Raw genomic sequence first — 19,926 nt, 5'->3', positions numbered from 1 at the left:
GAGCACAGTGGTTCACGCCTGCAATCCCAGTGCTTTGGGAGGCTGAGGTGGCCAGATCACCTGAGATCAGGAGTTTGAGACTAGCCTGGTCAACATGGTGAAACCCTAGCTCTACTAAAAATACAAAAATTAGCCAGGTGTGGTAGCGGGCACCTGAAATCCCAGCTACTGGGGAGGCTGAGGTGGAAGGATTGCTTGAGCCCCAAAGGTCGAGGCTGCAGTGAGCCAAGATTGTGACACTGCACTGCAGATCCTGTCTCAAAAAAAAAAAAAAAAAAAAAAAAAACACTCATAAATGTAAAATCAGTGCCACGTGCCATAAACAGAAGATAATTGTAAATATATACACTTTGAAGGCCAGTTTTCTTGAACTCAGACTGGGTATTCTCACACCTTCTAACGACGGGACTTGAGGTCTACTTTCTCTTTGTTAAAAAGAGATTACCAACCTGGCATGGTGGCTCACACCTGTAATCCCAGCACTTTAGGAGTTCGAGGCAGGCAGATCACTTGAGGCCAGGAGTTCAAGACCAGCCTGAACAACATGGTGAAACCCATCTCTACTAAAATACAAAACAAGCCAGGCCTGGTGGTGGGTGCCTGTAATCCCAGCTACTGGGGTGGCTGGGGCAGGAGAATCACTTGAACCCGGGAGGCAGAGGTTGCAGTGAGCTGAGATCGTGCCGTTGCAGTCCAGCATGGGCAACAGAGTGAGACTTCATCTCAAAAACAACAACAAAAAAGAGACGGCTAGAGTTAGGATACTGTTATTAGTGGCCAGGCATGGTGGCTCACACCTGTTATCCCAGCACTTTGGGAGGCCAAGGCGGGCATATCACCTGAAGTCAGGAGTTCAAGACCAGTGTGGCCAATGTGGCGAAACCCTATGTCTACTAAAAATACGAAAATTAGCCAGGCATGGTGGCCGGCGCCTGTAATCCCAGCTACTTGGGAGGCTGAGGCAGGAGAATCCCTTGAATCCAGGGGGTGGAGGTTGCAGTGAGCCGAGATCATGCCACTTCACTCCAGCCTGAGCGAAAGACCAAAATTCCATCTCAAAAAACAAAAACAAAAACAAAAACTTATTAGCATCAGGCCAGGTGCAGTGGCTCACGCCTGTAATCCCAACACTTCAGGAGGCTGAGGTGAGCAGATCACTGAAGTCAGGAGTTTGAGACCAGCCTGGCCAAAATGGTGAAATCCTGTCACTATTAAAAGTACAAAAATTAGCCAGTTGTAGTGGTGGGTGCCTGTAGTCCCAGCTACTCAGGAGGCTGAGGCAGGAGAATCGCTTAAACCCAGGAGGCCAAGGTTGCAGTGAGCTGAGATCACACCACTGCACTCCAGCCTGGGCGACGTAGGGAAACTCCGTCTCAGAAACAAAACAAAACAAAACAAAAACTTATTAACATCAACTGATACTTTCTCCTTAATCATTGCTTCTAATTAAAATATTAAATTAAATTTAAAAATATATCACTGCTCTAAAGCAAGCATTGTCTGATGAGGGTCATGGGCCCACCACGTTTTTGTAAATAAAGTTTTATTAGAACACAACCACACTCATTCGTTCTTTGACATATTGTCAACGACTGCTTTCATGCTACATTGGCAGATGAGTATTCACAACAAAGACCACTGGGCCGGCAAAAGCCAAAAATATTTTCTATCTGGAGCTTTACAGAAAAAGTTTACCATCTCCTGCTCTAAATCACGTCATACTCAAATTCTCTGGTGTATGGAATTTTATGACCTTATAGAGGGAAGCATCACCTTTTCATAAAAAGTCCACAGCAAGCTGAAAAGGCCAAACTGCTGTGATGTCCCATTTGTGTTGAAGCAGGCTCTTTAGATGCAAAATCTACCCCAGCTTTCCGCAGGCAAGTGGGGAGAGAGCGCCCTCCCCAGTGGGGAGGTGAGGAGCATGGACTCTAAGCCCCTGGCCTCTTCACGCTGAGCCAGAAGCAGCATCTTGCTGTGGGTCTTGCTGGCTTGTGGAATTATGTGTGATTTCATCCTTTCCACATTTCCATGTTTCTAAATATTTAACACATTATATTTGTTTGCTAGAGCTTTCACAACAAAATACCACAAGCCAGGTGGCTTAAGCAACAGAAATTTATTTCCTCGCAGTTCTGGAGGCTGGAAGTCCAAGGTGAAGGTGTCAGCAGGGCAGTTTCATTCTGAGGCCTCTCTCCCTGTCTTGTAGATGACTGTCTTCCGCCTGTCTTCACAGGGTCTTCTTCTGTGTGTGTTTGCTGTGTTCTAATTGCTCTTTTTTTTTTTTTTCCGCTCTGTCACCCAGGTTGGAGTGCAGTGGTACAATCATGACTCCCTACAGCCTTGATCTCCCGACTCAAGTGATACTCTCAAGTGAGCCACCACGCCTGGCCCCTAATCTCTCTTCTTTCTTCAGCCACCTGAGTAGCTAGGACCACAGGCACACATCACCATATCAGGCTAATTTTATTTATTTATTTATTTATTTATTTTAGAGATGGGGTCTCACCATGCTGCCCAGGCTGGTCTCGAACTCCTGGGCTCAGGCAATCCTCCTGCCTCAGCCTCCCAAAGTGATGAGATTACAGGCATGAACCATCATGCCTGGCCTAATGTCTCTTCTTTTTTTTTTTTTTTTTTTTTTTTTTTGATACGAAGTCTCGCTCTGTTGCCCAGGCTGGAGTGCAGTGGCGTGATCTCAGCTCACTGCAAGCTCCGCCTCCTGAGTAGCTGGGACTATAGGTACCCTCCACCACACCCAGCTAATTTTCTTTTTTTTAGTAGAGACAGGGTTTCACTGTGTTAGCCAGGATGGTCTCGATCTCCTGACCTCATGATCCACCCGCCTCAGCTTCCCAAAGTGCTGGGATTACAGACGTGAGCCACCTTACCCGGCCCCTAATCTCTCTTCTTATAAGAAAATCATTCATATTGGATTAGGGCCTACCCTAATGCCTCCAATCTAACTCAATCACCTCTTCCAAGGCCTTATCACCAAATACAATCACATCCCGAGGTTCTAGGGGTTAAGACTTCAACCTTGGAATTTTGGGAGGATGCAGTTCAGCCCATAGCACATATTGTATTTGCATTATTCAAACACGGACAGTAAACTGCTAAAAATTTTTAAAAGGTAGACCAAAAATCATGACCAACATTTTAACCTGAAATTTTTATTATGTAATTAATATCTGTCTGATACTTTTAAAACAATTCAAAGAGTATAGAAGATAACAAGGGGAACACCAGCACCTATTCTCAGCCAGCCACACTCCCCACTGTTGATATTTTCTGTATATCCTGCCAGAAATTTTCTTTTTGTTAAATTTATTTTTATTGTTATAGAGACAGGGTCTCGCTATGTTGCCCAGGCTGGTCTTGAAAACCTGGGCTCAAGTGATCCACCTGCCTTGGCCTCCCAAAGCGCTGGGATTGCAGGTGTGAGCCACTGTGCCCAGCCCCCTGCCAGAAATTTTCTCCTAGACAAGGATATATAACCACCTCATACTTTTTTTATTTTACGCAAACAGGTTTATGACTTATATACTGCTCTGTAATGTGACTTTTTGCACTGAACAATAAATAAATCGTTGTATATTTTCAAAGCCTGTCATACATCTTGCACCTCAAGCTCCATCTCAGTGCCTGTTTCTGGAAAACCCAACAGGTTATTTTGAAGCTGATCCCAGACATCATGTCATTTCATCTATAAATATTTGAATAACTATCACTAAAATATCAGGACTTTGTTTTTATCTTTAAACATAAGCACAAAACAAAGAAATAAACAACAACAAATAAATAGAGTATGAAAGGAGAGGGATGATTATTCTTTTAATTTGTATTTCCCTTGGTGATGTTGCCATGCTGATTTTGGACTTTGGAAAATTAAATCAATAAAGAGCCATTTGTTTCCCTCTCCCACTCTCACTGTCAAAATAATCAAGATTTTTTTTTCTAGCCCTAACTCCCTCGGGTGCTCTCTCTTGCTTAGTCTATAAAGCAGCAAAGTCAAAGACAGACTGTCCCTTGCCCCAGCGGCTGCAGTGATGGACATTCTTGGACCAGACAGAGGCCTATTCTGCCTCATGAGACAGCCTACAAATGGCCTTTCTTTCTCCCAGCAACAGGCATCAGCTCCTGGGCCCCGCTAGGCCTGTGATGTGAGGTGAATAGCAAGGTTTCCATGCATACCCACTGGGAGCCCAGTGCTGTGTTAAGCACTTACCTGAATCACTTCATTCAATTCTTCCCCAACTATTATCCTCATTTTACAACTATAACATTAATAGCTTTAATTTGTTTGTTCGTTGGTTTTTTTGTTTTGTTTTGTTTTGTTTTTTTGAAACGGATTCTCGCTCTGTTGCCCAGGTTGGAGTGCAATGGTGCGATCTTGGCTCACTGTAACCTCCACTTCCCCAGTTCAAATGATTCTCCTGCCTCAGCCGCCCAAGTAGTTGGGATTACAGGTGCCTGCCACACCTGGCTAATTTTTATATTTTTAGTAGAGACGGGGTTTCACCATGTTGATCAGGCTGGTCTCAAATTCCTGACTTCATGATCCATCCACCTAGGCCTCCCAAAGTGCTGCGATTACAGGTGTGAGCCACTGCACCTCGCCCATTTGTTTATGTTTATTCAACTTTTGTTGTTGTTGTTGTTTTAGAAACAGAGTTTCACTCTATCACACAGATTGGAGAGCAGCAGCGTGATCACTGTTCACCATATTCTCGACTTCTGGGCTCAAGCGATCCTCCTGCTTCAGCTTCGTGAGTAGCTGGTACATACAGTGCACCCACCCCACCTGGCTAATTTTAAATTTTTTTGTAGAAACTGGGTCTCACTATGTTGCTAGGCTGGTCTTGAGCTCCTAGCCTGAAGCCATTCTTCCACCTCGGCCTCCCTAAGTGCTGGGATTTATAGACATGAGCCACCTTGCCTGGCCTATTCAATAATTTTTTACTGAATACCTTGTATGTGCCAGGCACAGACCCAGGCACAAAAGCAAGAATAGCAAGGAGACAAAAATCCCCACCCACATGGAAACAGAAAACAGGCAATCGAAGACATAACACAATGTCAGGCAGTGAAGAATCACATGCAGAAAAATACAAAAATTGGAAGGGGGCTGAGTGCAGTGTCTGATACCCACAATCCCAGTACTTTGGGAGACCAAGGCAGGAGGATTGCTTGAGCCCAGCAGTTCGAGACCACCCTGAACAACATAGTGAGACTCTTGTCTTTTTTTTTTTTTTTTTTTTTTTTTTTTTTTTGAGACGGAGTCTCACGCTGTTGCCCAGGCTGGAGTGCAGTGGCGCGATCTCGGCTCACTGCAAGCTCCGCCTCCCGGGTTCCCGCCATTCTCCTGCCTCAGCCTCCTGAGTAGCTGGGACTACAGGCGCCCGCCACCGCGCCCGGCTAATTTTTTGTATTTTTTAGTAGAGACGGGGTTTCACTGTGGTCTTGATCTCCTGACCTTGTGATCCGCCCGCCTCGGCCTCCCAAAGTGCTGGGATTACAGGCTTGAGCCACCGCGCCCGGCCGACTCTTGTCTTTTTTTTTGACACAGCGTTTTTCACTCTTGTTGCCCAGGCTGGAGTGCAATGGAGCAATCTCAGCTCACTGCAACCTCTGCCTCCGGGATTCAAGGGATTCTCTTGCCTCAGCCTCCTGAGTAGCTGGGATTGCAGGCATGTGCCACCACACCCAGCTAATTTTCTTTAGTAGAGACGGGGTTTCACCACGTTGGCCAGTTTCGTCTCAAACTCCTGATCTCAAGTGATCTGCCTGCCTGGGCCTCCCAAAGTGCTGGGTTTACAGGCATGAGCCACCGGGCCTGGCCCAAAAATTTTAAAATTAGCCGGGTGCAGTGCTCTATGCCTGCGGTTCCAGCTACTCAGGAGGCTGAGGCTGCAGAATCACTTGAGCCTGGGTGGTTAAGGTTACCGTGAACCCTGATCATGCCTCTGCACTCCAGTCTGGGTGACAGTACCAGACCCTGTTTCAGAAAGAAAAAGTGTGATGGAAGGGTTGAGGGCTAGGGAGCATTTTATTCCGGTGGTCAGGGAAACCCTCTTTGCCAGGGTGACAGTTGAACAGAGATCTGAATGGAGTGAAGGAATAAATAGCTGGGGAAGAGCATTCCTGTGGAAGGAATGGCTCGAGGACTGGGGTTTGTTTGGGATGTTTCAGGCACAGCAAGGCCAGTGTGGCTCAAGGCAGGAGCAAGGAGAAGGTGGAAGAGTTTGAGGCTAGAGATGAGTCAGAGACTCCCCTGGTTCTGTGGAGCAGGATGCTGCTGCCTGAAATTGGTAAGCTTGAAATTGATTGTGACGGGAGTATTAAAACCATGAAAACTGCCAAAAGCTATAAATCAGGGCCTTCTTCTTCTCCTCCTTCTCCTCCTCCTTCTTCTTCTTTCTTCCTTCTTCCTTCTTCCTTCTTCCCTCTTCCTTCTTCCCTCTTCCCTCTTCCCTCTTCCCTCTTCCCTCTTCCCTCTTCCCTCGTCTCTCTTCTCTCTTCTCTCTTCTCTCTTCTCTCTTCTCTCTTCTCCTTCTCCTTCTTCTTTCACTGACTTTTGTAGGTCACAGTCAGGAGTTTGGATTTTATTCCAAGTTTGACAAGAAGCCATTGGAGCTTTGGAGCAGGGAGTGACCTCTTATTTCTGTTTCTTAGAGATCGTTCTGGGCTGTGTATGGAGAAAAGAGTAGGCAGGCAAGAGGAGAAATCATTTAGTCCTCCCAGCAAGAGATGATGGTGGCTTGGACTTAAAGGGGTTGGATTTAGGCCAGGCGCCGTGGCTCATGCCTGTAATCCCGGCATTTTGGGAGGCCAAAGAGGGTGGATCACTTGAGGTCAGGAGTTCAAGGTCAGCCTGGTCAACATGGTGAAACCCCGTCTCTACCAAAAATACAAAAATTAGCCGGGCACCTGTAATCCTGCTACTCGGGAGGCTGAGGCAGGAGAATCTCTTGAACCTGGGAGGCGGAAGTTGCAGTAAGCCAAGATTGCGCCATTGCACTCCAGCCTGGGCGACAAAGTGAGACTCTGTCTCAAAGGGAAAAAAAAAAGGTGAAGGTGGGGGTTGGATTTGGAATGTATTTGGATTTACTGCTGGATAGGGAATGCAAAGTGTGAGCAAGAGAGAGGCATGGAGAGATGCACCGAGGGTGATTGTGACCTTTGTGTGTTCTCCTCATCTATTGTGCATAACAAAACACCTGGATGTTTAGTGGCTTAAAGCCATACCAGTTATTTATTGAGCTCACATATCTGTAATTTTAGCAGGACTCTGTGGGGAAAGCTCATCTGTCCTGCTCAGCATCCCATGGGGGGTTTGAAGGGTGCTAAAGTCATCTAAAAATTCTTCACTCACATGTGCAATGCTGGTGGATGCTGGTTGTTAACTGGGACCTCACCTGGGGCTGTCACGTAGGTCACCTATGCAAACATTCTTCATGTGACCTTGGCCTCCTCCCAGCACAGCAGCAGGGTTCAGGAGCAAGTGTCCCAAGAAAATGGGAAAGCTGGATGGAAGCTATATTGCACTCTGAGACCAAGTCTCTGAAGCTACATAGCATCGCTTCCACTGCACCCCATCCCGCAGGTAAGGGGAGGGACCATAGATTCCATCTCTTGCTAGGGGAGCGGTAAGGTTCTAGAAGAACATGTGAGACTGGAAATATTGTCATGGCTAATTTTAGAAAATACGGAAAATACAATCCCCATATTATGTGTCTGGTCCTAGGCGAAGCACCCCCTCACATTATTTCATTCCATCCTGTACTGTCTTTACAGATGACAAAACTGAAGCTTGGAGATGTCACATCACTTGCCCAAAGTCACCCAGTCACTAAGGGGACAGGACTGGAGTTTGATTCCAGTAGTCTGATTCCATGTAACTGGCAAGAACCTGGCCGAGCCAAATGCAGCCAAACAATACTTGGAAGTGGTAGAGAATGGTCTTCCGAGGTTAAGCCAGAGAGTGGGCAGCCAGAGATGAGAGCTGCCTGCTCTGGGCCCACTCACAGCCTCTGGCCTCACTAGGGTTAGCCTTAGTTTCCCAGCTGGCTCTAAGACCATGATTTTATTCTAATTTCAAGGCTATAAGAATATAAGAACATGAGGTCATGCCTGTAATCCCAGCAGTTTGGAAGGCTGAGGCAGGAAGATCACCTGAGCCCAGGAGTTCGAGACCAGCCTGGGCAACAGAGTGAGACCCCTTCTCTACAAAAAAAACTTTTGAAACTTACAGGGTGTATTGTCACATGCCTGTGGTCCCAGCTATTTAGGAGGCTGAGGTAGGAGGATTGCTTGAGCCCGGGAGGTTGAGGCTGCAGTGAACCAAGATCATACCACTACACTACAGCCTGGGCAATACAAAGAGACCCTGCTTTTAAAAAGAGGAAGAAGGAGAAGGAGAAGGAGAAGGAGGAGTTTGAACACGCATAAGCAGAAAACACAATTTGCCCTGAGCAGGCCCTGGAAGCCTGTTCTTGGCTCTGGAGAGCTCTAAAATCTGGATGGAGCTTCCCTGCAGGGTTGGGTGCAGGCCAGTGTGTGGGCAGATGGAAGGGATAGTGGAAAGCACTTATTCCAGAAACCATCAATGTGGTGCTTAGATGCCCGGCAAGGGAACTGTATGGCTAGATGTTCCAGGCTGCACAAATCTGAAATCTAAAGACAGCTTTCTAAGTTGAGCCAATAGCCCCTTTATTTTGATCAATATTTCCTAGGAGAGAAGGCCAGGTCAGTACAGAAACCTAGATGGTCTCTGGGGACCACTGGTTTCCCTGCCCAGTGGCCGATCATCAACTTCTGCTGTGGACAGCATTCAGTAGTTTTCCAGAGTGCTGGCAAGGAAGACTTTACCTGAGGATTGGACACCAGGAAAATTGCCAGAATAATGTGTGTGTGTGTGTGTGTGTGTATAGGGGGGAGGGGTTTGTAACAGGATGTATTTATTGTGTGTGTTTGTTTTTGTGTTTTCTTTTCTCTTTGCTTTTTTGTTTCTTTTCTCTTTGGAAACCATCTCAAATTGTATATTCATTTTTTGATAAACTATCTCAGGCATTAAAATGATAGATAATACAAACACTGGAAATAATCCAAATGCCTGCCAACAGGTGAAAGGATGGACATATTCTTTTTTTTTTTTTTGAGACAGGGTCTCAGTTGCCCACACTGCAGTGCAGTGGCACAATCACAGTTCACTGCAGCCTCCACATCCTGGGCTTAAGGCCTCCTGCCTCAGCCTCCTGAGTACTTAGGACTACAGGTGTGGGCCACCACTTTTAGCCAATTTTTTTTTTTTTTGTGGCGTCAGGGTTTCATTATGTTGCCAGGCTCCAAATAGGTGTGTTTTTTTAGATTCTCCTGCCTCAGCCTCCTGAGTAGCTGGGATTACAGGCACCCACCATGCCTGGCTAATTTTTGTCTTTTCAGCAGAGACAGGGTTTCACCATGTTGGCCAGGCTGGTCTCAAACTCCTGACCTCAAGTGACCTGCCCACTTCAGCCTCTCGATGTGCTGGGATGACAGGCGTGAGCCACCGTGCCTGGTTCATATTATTATTTTTTTTAAATAGATATGGGATCTCACTATGGTCACCAGGCTGGTCTCAAACTCCTGGCCTCAAGCCATTCTCCCATCTCGGCCTCCCAAAGTGCTGGGATTAACAAGCATAAGCCACCATGCCCAGGCTAAAATGTTTTTTTTTTTTTTTTTTCTTTTTTTTTTTTGAGACAGAGTCTAGCTTTGTCACCCACGCTGGAGTGCAGTGGCTGGGATCTTGGCTCACCACAACCTCTGTCTCCCAGGTTCCAGTGATTCTCCTGCCTCAGCCTCCTGAGTAGCTGGGATTACAGGTATGTGCCAGCTAATTTTTTTGTATTTTTCATAGAGACTGGTTTCGCCATGTTGGCCAGGCTGGTATCAAACTCCTGACCTCAAATGATCTGCCCGCCTTGGCCTCCCAAAATGCTGGGGTTACAGGCATAAGTCACCATGCCACACCTAAAATATCTTTCTTAAAGCACATTGCGGCCCCCCAAAAGTTTGAAAAACCCTGCCCTAAATATGTAATATTGTTTTCCCATTTTAAACTTTTATGTAAGTAGCACCATCCAGCCCAAATTCTTCCCCCAGCTGGCTTTTGCTCTGATGATATTAGCTTTGAGATGGATCCACATTGATACATATAGCTCGGTTTCCTTCCTTTCCATCATTGCCTAAACATGCTGCAAGTTATTTCTCTGTCATCCTATGATTGGATTTTTTTCTTTTGCCAAATGGGACATTTAAAAAATAGCTATCTCTCACTATTACCACCCTTCTTACTTGGAAGGACATTTTAATATAAATAAAGTCAGAATGTCCTGCTCTCAGAATCAAAGCTGGTCTTTTAAACGAAATAAATCTGGCTTCATGAAAACTCATTCCACCTGCCCCTGAGGGTTAAGGCTGTTGGTTTTCTTCCTTGTTGACTGTTAGTTTGCTTATTAGATGTTGTAACCTAGTGAAAACATAGTCACCTACACAACAATCTTAGGCTGCCTGGTGCTACCTCCGGGGAAGGAAAGGGGAAGCGAATAGGATGGAGAAGGGATTCAAAGAGAGTTGGCTGCGCACAGTGGCTCACGCCTGTAATCCCAGCACTGTGGGAGGCCGAGGTGGGTAGATTACTTGAGGTTAGGAGTTTAAGACCAGCCTGACCAACATGGCAAAACCCAGTCTCTACTAAAAATATAAAAATTATCCAGGTGTGGCGGGCACCTGTAATCCCAACTACTTGGGCGGCTGAGGCAGGAGAATCATTTGAACCTGGGAGGTGGAGGTTACAGTGAGCCAAGATCGCACCATTGCACTCCAGCCTGGGCGACAGAGCAAGACTCCATCCCAAAAACAAAAAAAGAGTGTCAGCCATAATACTTCATTTCCTTTCTTACCTAAAAAAAAAAGAAATAAAAAAAAACTAAATATGGCCAAATGTTAACATTTGGAATCTCTGGAGTGTGAATAGGGGTATCTATATGGAAGTACTTTACTCTAAGCTTTAAATAGTTCATTACATTTTTTTCATTACCAAGCTATACTTTGCTCCAAGTTCTAAATAGTTCATTACAATGTTTTTTCTTTTCTTTTTTTTTGGATGGAGTCTTACTCTGTTGCCCAGGCTGGAGTGCAGTGGTGCTATCTCAGTTCACTGCAACCTCCGCCTCTCGGGTTCAAGTGATTCTCCTGCCTCAGGCTTCCGAGTAGCTGGGACTACAGGCGTCCACCTCCAACCCCAGCTAATTTTTGTATTTCTAGTACAGATGGGGTTTCACCATGTTGGCCAGGCTGGTTTCAAACTCCTCACCTCAGGGATCCACCTGTCTTGGCCTCCCAAAGTGTTGCAATTACAGGCATGAGCCACTGTGCCCAGCCAAAACATATTTTTTAAGGAATGGGGTCTCACTACATTGCTCAGGCTAGTCTCAAACTCCTGGGCTTGAAGCAATCCTCTCACCTTGGCCTCCCAAAGTGCTGGAATTACAGGTGTGAGCCACCACACTGGCCAGAAGATATCTTGTATTGTCGTGATTGGAGAAGAGGACATGCTACTTGTATCCGGTGGGTAGAGATCAGGGATGCCGCTAAATACCATGTAGTACACAGGACAGAACCCGCACAACAGAGAATGATCTAGCCCAAAATGTCAATAGTGCCCAGGTCAACAATCTCTGCTCTAAAGCGAGCCTCCCTTTGCCAGACTTTGTTCCAAATGGCAGTGCGATCCATCCTCCAGATGCTGGGACAGCTTGTTGCTTTCCCGACCACAGAGTGAGTCATTTTGTGACGCTAAGAAACATTTAGCAAAGCGATAAGCATCCTAGTTTCTCTGTTGGATAAGTCCAGATAAAAGTATATTTGGGGCCTTCTCAAAGAAAGACACACCAAATGACAATGAAGGCTCTGTGAAGGCCAAGGCCGGTGCAAGAGGTTTTAAACAACCCATCTAAATCCCCCTCCTCCAAGAAGGCTCCTGGGAACATCCCAAAGAATCTGCTCTCCCTGATCCCTAAGAACACAGCTTCTGTGTTTGGAGGAAGAAGTGTGACGTCAGATTCCCTGGGTTCAAATCCTGGCTCCGGCCCTCCCTAGCTGGGTTATAAATTATTTCCCCTGGCGAAACCTAACCCCTAAAATAGTGTGAAGATTAAAATGAGCATGCAGGAAGGGCGCAGTGGCTCACGCCTGTAATCCCAGCACTTTGGGAGGCTGAGACGGGAGGATTGCTTGAGCCCAGGAGTTCAACATCAGCCTGGGCAACATAGTGAGACTGTCTCTACAAAATAAATAAATAAATAAATAAAATCAGGGCAGGCATGGTGGCTCACGCCTGTAATCCCAGAATTTTGGGAGGCCGAGGCAGGTGGATCACCTGAGGTCAGTAATTCAAGACCAGCCTGGCCAACATGCCAAAACCCCATCTCTACTAAAAAAAAAAAAAAATACAAAAATATTAGCCAGGTGTGATGGTGCATGCCTGTCCTCCCAGCTACTCTCTACTCTGGAGGGTGAGGCAGGAGAATCGCTTGAACCCAGGAGGCAGAGGTTGCAGCGAGCGGAGATCATGTCACTGCATTCCACCCTGGGTGACAGAGTGAGACTTCATTTCAAAAATAAAATAAAATGAGCGTGCATGAAAGGTCATGAGCATAGAGACTGGCACACAGAAAACACTCAATAAATGCCAGCTATTATCACTGTTATTATCATCATTATTCCTATTAGCACCCTAAGTACATTGGAAGATACATTCTCACAATCACATTCTGAGATGGGTAATAATGTCCTCATTTTGCAGATGAGAAAACTGAGACTCAGCAGTAAAGCCACTTTTTTTTTTTTTTTTTTTTTAATACGCAATTTTACTCTGTCACCCAGGATGGAGTGCAGTGGTGAAATCTTGGTTCACTGCAACCTCCGTCTCCAGAGTTCAAGGGATTCTCCTGCTCAGCCTCTGGAGTAGCTGGGATTACAGGCGCCCACCACCACGCCTGGTTAATTTTTGTATTATTAATAGAGATGAGTTTAGCCATGTTGGCCAGGCTGGCCTCAAACTCCTGACCTCAAGTGATCTGCCCGCCTCAGCCTCCCAAAGTGCTGGGATTACGGGTATGAGCCACCGCTCCCGGTTAAAGCCACATTTTTCAACAGCCTGCTCTCTCGTCTCATAGCTTCCTCTCCTTCTCAACTACAGTCCATTCTCCTCACGGAAACACAGGTGTGGTGGCTCACGCCTGTAATCCCAGCACTTTGGGAGGCCAAGGTGGGAGGATCACCTGAGGTCAGGAGTTCAAGACCAGCCAGGCCAACATTAGCCAGGTATGATGGCAGGTGCCTGTAATCCCAGCTACTAAGGAGGCCAAGGTGGGAGAATCGCTTGAACCTGGGAGGCAGAGGTTGCAGTGAGCCGAGATCATGCCATTGCACTCCAGCCTGGGTGACAGAGTAAGACTCCATCTCAAACAAACAAACAAAACGCAATCAGAGCTAAGCATGGAGGTGTGCACGTGTAATCACAGTTACTTGGGTAGGAAGTAACTGTCCAGGAGTTCGTGTCCAGCCTGGGCACCACAGTAAAATCTGATCCTGGCCGGGTGCGGTGGCTCACACCTATAATCCTAGTACTTTGGGAGCCAAGGTGGGTGGATCACTTGAGGTTAGGAGTTCGAGACCAGCCTGATCAACATAGAGAAACCCCGTCTCTACTAAAAATATAAAATTAGCTGAGCATGGTGGCGCATGCCTGTAATCCCAGCTACTCAGGAGGCCGAGGCAGGAGAATCACTTGAATCCGGGAGGCGGAGGTTGCAGTGAGATGAGATCGCGCCATTGTACTCCAGCCTGGACAATAAGAGTGAAACTCCGTCGCAAAAAAAAAAAAAAAAAAAAAAACAAAAACAAAACAAAACAAAAACCCTCATCTCTTAAAACACACACACACAATTGGACCTTATTTAGAAGAAGATACTCACTGGGTTATATGAGATGTGATATTTTATTATCCATCATTTCTTTTTTGTGTGGGAGACAGGGTCTCACTCTGTTGCTCCAGCTTGAATGCAACGGTGCAGTTACGGCTCACTGCAGCCTCAACCTCCAGGGCTCAAGCAATTCTTCTGCCTTGGCCTCCTGAGTAGCTGGGACTTACAGGCGCACACCACCAAGTCCAGCTAATTTTTTGTATTTTTTGTAGAGCTGGGGTATTGCCATGTTGCCTAGGCTCAAACTCCTGGGTTCAAGCGATCCACCCATCTCAGCTTCCCAAAGTGCTGGGATTACAGGCATGAACCACCACACCCAGCCTGATCCACCATTTCTTTATGATTTAGGTGTTAGGAAATAATTATGAGCAATGCCTTGGCTGTTGATGTTAACATTAAGGGGAAACCTAAAGGCATATGGGAATTCTTTGTACTATCTTTGCTACATTTCAGTAAACCTAAAACTATTCCAAAATAAAAAGTTTATTTAAAAAAAAAATGGCCAGGTGCGACGGCTCACGCCTGTAATCCCAGCACTTTGGGAGGCCAAGGCGGGTAGATCACGAGGTCAGGAGCTCAAGACCATCCTGGCTAACATGGTGAAACCCCGTCTCTACTAAAAAAAATACAAAAAAATTAGCCGGGCATGGTGGCGGGCGTCTGTATTCCCAGCTGGTCAGGAGGCTGAGGCAGGAGAATGGCACGAGCCCATGAGGCGGAACTTGCAAGTGAGCCGAGATCGCACCACTGAACTCCAGCCTGGGCGACAGAGCGAGACTCCGCCTCAAAACAAACAAACAAACAAACAAAAAACATGAGGCCGGTTTTGGTGGCTCACACCTGTAATCCCAGCACTTTGGGAGGCCGAGGCGGGTGGATCACTTGAGGTCAGGAGTTCAAGACCATCCTGGCCAACATGGTGAAACCTCGTCTCTACTTAAAATACAAAAAATTAGCTGGGTGTGGTGGTGAATTCCTGTAATGCCAGCTATTAGGGAGGCTGAGGCAAAAGAATCGCTTGAATCCAGGAGGCAGAGGTTGCAGTGAGCTGAGATCATGCCACTGTACTCCGGCCTGGGCGACAGAGAGAGACTCCATCTAAAACAAACAAACAAACAAACAAACAAACAAAACACACACACCATGAAATCAGGCTGGACGCAGTGGCTAATGCCTGTAATCCCAGCACTTTGGGAGGAGGAGGCGGGCAAACTGCTTGAGCTCAGGAGCTCAAGACCAGCCTGGGCAACATAGCAAGACCACTGTCTCCACAAACAATTTAAAAATTTGCTGGGTCTGGTGGTGTGCACCTGTAGTAGTCCCAGTTACCTGGAAGGCTGAGGCAAGAGGATCACTTGAGCCTAGAGATCAAGGCTGTAGTGAGCCATGATGTCACCACTATACTCTAGCCTGAGCAACAGGGCAAGACCCTGTCTCTAAAAAAAAAAAAAAAAAAGTGAAATCAGATCATGTTACTCCTCTACCTAAAATCCTGCAGTGACTTCCCGTTAAGCTTAGAATAAAATCCAAATGTCTTCTTGTGGTTTATAAGACCCTGAGTCAGCCGGACGTGGTGGCTCACGCCTGTAATCCCAGTACTTTGGGAGGCCGACGGGGGCAGATCACCTGAGGTCAGGAGTTTGAGATTAGCCTGGCCAACATGGTGAAACCCTGTCTCTACTAAAAATACAAAAATTAGCCGGGGCGTGGTGGCAGGTGACTGTAATCCCAGCTACTTGGGAGGCTGAGGCAGGAGAATCACTTGAACCTGGGAGGTGGAGGTTACAATGAGCCAAGATCGTGCCATTGCACTCCAGCCTGGGCAACAAGAGCGGAAAACAAAACAAAACAAAACAAACAAACAAACAAAAAACTCTGAGCAATCTGGCCTCTAGCCACTTCTCCAATCCCCACCTTCTTCTTCTTCTTTTTTTTTTTTTTTTTTTTTTTTGAGATAGAGTCTCTCTGTCACCCAGGCTGGAGTGCAATAGTACGATCTCAGCTCACTGTGGTCTTCACCTCCCGGGTTCAAGCGATTCTCCTTCCTCAGCCTCCCAAGTAGCTGAGATTACAGTCCCCTGACACCACTCCCGGCTAATTTTCGTATTTTTAGTAGAGACAGGGTTTCACCATGTTGGCCAGGCTGGTCTCAAACTCCTGACCTCCGGTGATCTGCCTGCCTTGGCCTTCCAAAGTGCTAGGATTACAGGCGTGAGCCACTGCGCCCGGCCTTCCAACCCCCACTTGGGACACTCTTCTACCCTTCACATTGCACTCCAGCCACTCTGGCTTTTTTCCCATTCCTCCAACACTGGAAGATTGTTCCTGCCTCAGGGCCTTTTCACTTGGTGGTCCTTCTGTCAGGAATATTCTTCCCCTATGCCATCCTTCCCATGACTTTCTCTTCTTCATCCTTCACATCTTGACTCAAATGTCAAATCCTCAGAGTCTGCCTGTGTGGTCACATGACCCTTTCTAATATTCTCATAAAATCGCCACTCTCTGAAATTATCCTCCCCAAATGGTTTATCTGTTCCCGTCTGTGTCTTTCTCTAGACTGAGAGCTCCATGAGGACAGGGAGAAAGCCTGGCTCATTCACGGCTATGTCCCCAGCTTCTCACACAGTGCCTGACACCCAGTAGGGCCTTGACAAACGTTGCCCAAAAGAATACCAGTGTCTGCTGGTAACACCACAGGACGCCGAGATAGAACTGTGGATGTTGTCAAAGAGCATTCACCCATACTTTTTCCCCATGGTTCCCTCCTTTGTATAAAACCCCCGGAATGTCCAGGGAGGTCTAGATTTGCAGGCAAACCTCATCACCAACACTCAACACTTCTTTCCCTTTTTTTTTTTTTTTTTTTTTTTTTGAGACGGAGTTTCACCGTTTTGCCCAGGCTGCAGTGCAGTGGCACAATCTCGGCTGACTGCAACCTCCACCTCTCGGGCTTAAGCAATTCTCATGCCACGGCCTCTGGAGTAGCTGGGATTATAGGCGCCCACCAGCATGACCAGCTAATTTTTGTATTTTTAGTAGAGATGGTGTTTCATTATATTGTCCAGGCTGGTCTCAAACTCCTGGCCTCAAATGATCCACCCACCTCGGCCTCCCAAAGTGCGTGAGCCACTGCACCTGGCCACCAACACTTCTTTCAGTCATCTAACCACAATCCTAATGCTCATTAAATTGCAAGGAAGGAGAGAATAAAGTTCATCCCCAGCCTTCTAGAACAGAGTTCCAAATTGCTGGCCTAGGGCCAAATGTAACCCACAGATATACTTTGTCTGCCTCACACTGTTTTAGAAGATTTTGAGTTCATGACCGACTTTTTAAAATTGGAACATTTCACACAAAAATCCATATGTTCAAGTTTTACCAAAAACTCAGAGGATGTGGCCACAAGTGGCCCCAGGGGACTGGAGCTGAGAAGTGGCCGCCCCCTTGGATGAAACGTGGGCTCAGTTTGCTCCAGTCCCTACCCAGAGGCTGAATTCTTTCGTATTATCAGCCAGGTCCCTTCAGGCACTGGGATCCCCCCTCAAAGTCTAAGTATCCTCAGAGACACTATTGGGTTTCCAATATTTTGGCCACAGCCACTCTCTTCTAATCATCAGCTCCCCATCATCTTCAGCAGCCCCCTAAGAAAGCTCTGTGGAGCCAGGAAAGACAGTTTGAAAAGTGCACTTTAATCCACTCTTCTCATTTTACAGATAGGCAAACTGAGGCCTAGAGAGGGGAAGGGACATTCCATTTATTAGGCTGTATCCTTTCTGACAAGATGCTTATATCAACTGATCTTTGGAAAGCTACTGGTGCTGATAATGGCAGGAAAAGGTGAATAGGGAATCAGTGCTTTCCTCCATGAGCTGTTTGCTGGTTCCTGGGAGCAGCGCAGGCCCACCCTGGTGAGCTATGCCATGCTCAGGCTCAGAGCCAGCTAATCACTTAGGCATGTGCCAGCAGAACTGAACTCTGGAGGGGAGTTGCCCAGCAGAAAACAGCCTGGGGACAGAGGCTTTCCCCATGTCCCAGCTCAGTCTGAAGTCCTCCTCCAGCCCTGATGATGTTGCAAGAGGTTAACACACCTGCCATTTTGCTGTGGAAAATTATGGCACTTTATTGTGGGCAGAGACACATTTCAATCATTCCACTGGGTTCCACATTGATATGTGCCTGGTATGTGCCAGGGATGTGAATGCTGTGGGGGTTCACTGATGGGTTTTACTGAATATGAACGAGGGCTGTAGTTTCAGGCTGTCCTGAGTTCCAGCCCTGGCTCTGTAATTTCCTGGCTGTGTGACCTTCAGCAACCACCCTAGCCTCTCTGTGCCTCACTTTCTTCATCTGTAAATCGGGATGATAGGAATAGGACATAATTCCTAGGATTGTCTTGGGGATTCAATTAGATCATTTTTTGGCATATACTAAGAAAATGAACACAGTAGAATTTGGGGTTTTTTCCTTGTTTATTTTTCTCCACTGCACATATCAGAAGCTGATATTTTTTATTTGCATCTTTGCTTACCATCCGTCTGACTTACTAAATGATTCTCCATAGAGAAAAGCCTTGTCTGTCTTGATCACCCCTGCTTCCCTGTCTAGAACAATGCCTGGCACGGAGTAGGTACTCCATAAATATTTGTCTGCTGAATGAATTGCTGTCTTTCATATTTCTACTCTAAATGCCATTCCGATGATGCGCCCTGCCCTGGAGTAGCCCAAAGTCCTGTGGACTCCAGCAAGAGCCACCCTGACCTCCACAGTCAGATGTTCACAGCAGCACTGGGCACCAACTCCAAATGTCACCAGCTGGACTCATTGCCTTGCCCTGACAAATGGCACTTATGTGACTTCTGGTGGACAGAGCTGTAGCAGGGGAAAGTGAATTGGTGCCTGAGGAAAGTGGATCGAGAGGCTGAGTTCTTAAACTCAAGGGCCCTGCACCAGTAGCGAGGGGGCCCAACTGAGGGGACATGGAGCCCTCACCCTGAGGATGTTGCTTTGGAAGAGGATGCCTGGGTGGTGCAATTACCTCGTGGCATACTGAGATGGGGATTCGTGCATCCTGCATTCATTGGGAAACAAAATGAATTTCTCGGAGAGACAGGGCTTTGCAAAATGTAAAGCGCTGCAGGAAGCAACATACATGGAAAGGTCAGGAAAGAGAGCCGATCTGTTTGCTGAGTGTGGGCTGTACTTCTAAACCCGGCCAAAGTCGATGCGCAGCCCCTGGAGGTGGCACAGTTTGGGGACCCCTTGGATAGGCGTGCACTCGGGGAGGCTGGGAAGCCAGAGAGGAATGGGCCAAAGTTTCTTCGGGTATCTGCAGAACCCAGGACCGCCCGCACAGCTTGCCTCTTCTCTTCCCGCCCCTGGCCTGCACGCGTGAAATCTGCAAATTCCCCTTTCAACTGCTGCACGCGCTCGTTCAACTTCGCCCTGGCTAGAATCGGGATAACCGTCCCGATGATTATATAACTTTCCGAGTTCAGGAAAGAGAAATCCAAGGGAGAGAAATGATGAAATTTTCTTTATGGACGGATTTTTTACCTCCAAAGTAAAGTTACAGAAGTGCACAAAAAATATATATACAAATACCCATACACCCACCACTCACAAAGAGTAACTTACATTCTGACTTATCTCGAAGAGGGTTTTTTTCTTTTTAGTTACCAAATAAACCTTTCTCTTCTCCCAAGTTCCAGTATATCTTAATCCAAAATAAGTCAACCTTCTTTTATTTATTATTCTCCTTTTCCATCCTCACCCCAGATTTATCTTAAAGGGTAAATTCCAGGACCCCCGAAATCCCTCGGTGAGTTCCCACATGGCCAGGTCTGCAAACATCTAGCCTCAACGTACAAGATCCGGCGATGGCCGCAACCGGCAG

General features: G+C 46.8%; 3 protein-coding genes across 3 annotated transcripts in view; 2 read left to right on the top strand and 1 right to left on the bottom strand.

Annotated features, from left to right (window-relative positions):
- The window catches only part of GPN3 (GPN-loop GTPase 3), a 637,401-nt gene that overhangs the window by 318,187 nt on the left and 299,288 nt on the right, over positions 1–19,926 (top strand). The window lies entirely within an intron of this gene.
- The window catches only part of VPS29 (VPS29 retromer complex component), a 444,410-nt gene that overhangs the window by 164,751 nt on the left and 259,733 nt on the right, over positions 1–19,926 (top strand). The gene's annotated exons all lie outside the window — the stretch shown is intronic.
- The window catches only part of LOC126931527 (peptidyl-prolyl cis-trans isomerase NIMA-interacting 4-like), a 773,797-nt gene that overhangs the window by 511,776 nt on the left and 242,095 nt on the right, over positions 1–19,926 (bottom strand). The gene's annotated exons all lie outside the window — the stretch shown is intronic.

The sequence above is a fragment of the Macaca thibetana genome, chromosome 11, assembly GCF_024542745.1.
Source record: "Macaca thibetana thibetana isolate TM-01 chromosome 11, ASM2454274v1, whole genome shotgun sequence".
In the NCBI taxonomy this organism is placed as follows: domain Eukaryota; kingdom Metazoa; phylum Chordata; class Mammalia; order Primates; family Cercopithecidae; genus Macaca; species Macaca thibetana.
This window is presented reverse-complemented; position numbering and strand designations above follow the sequence as displayed.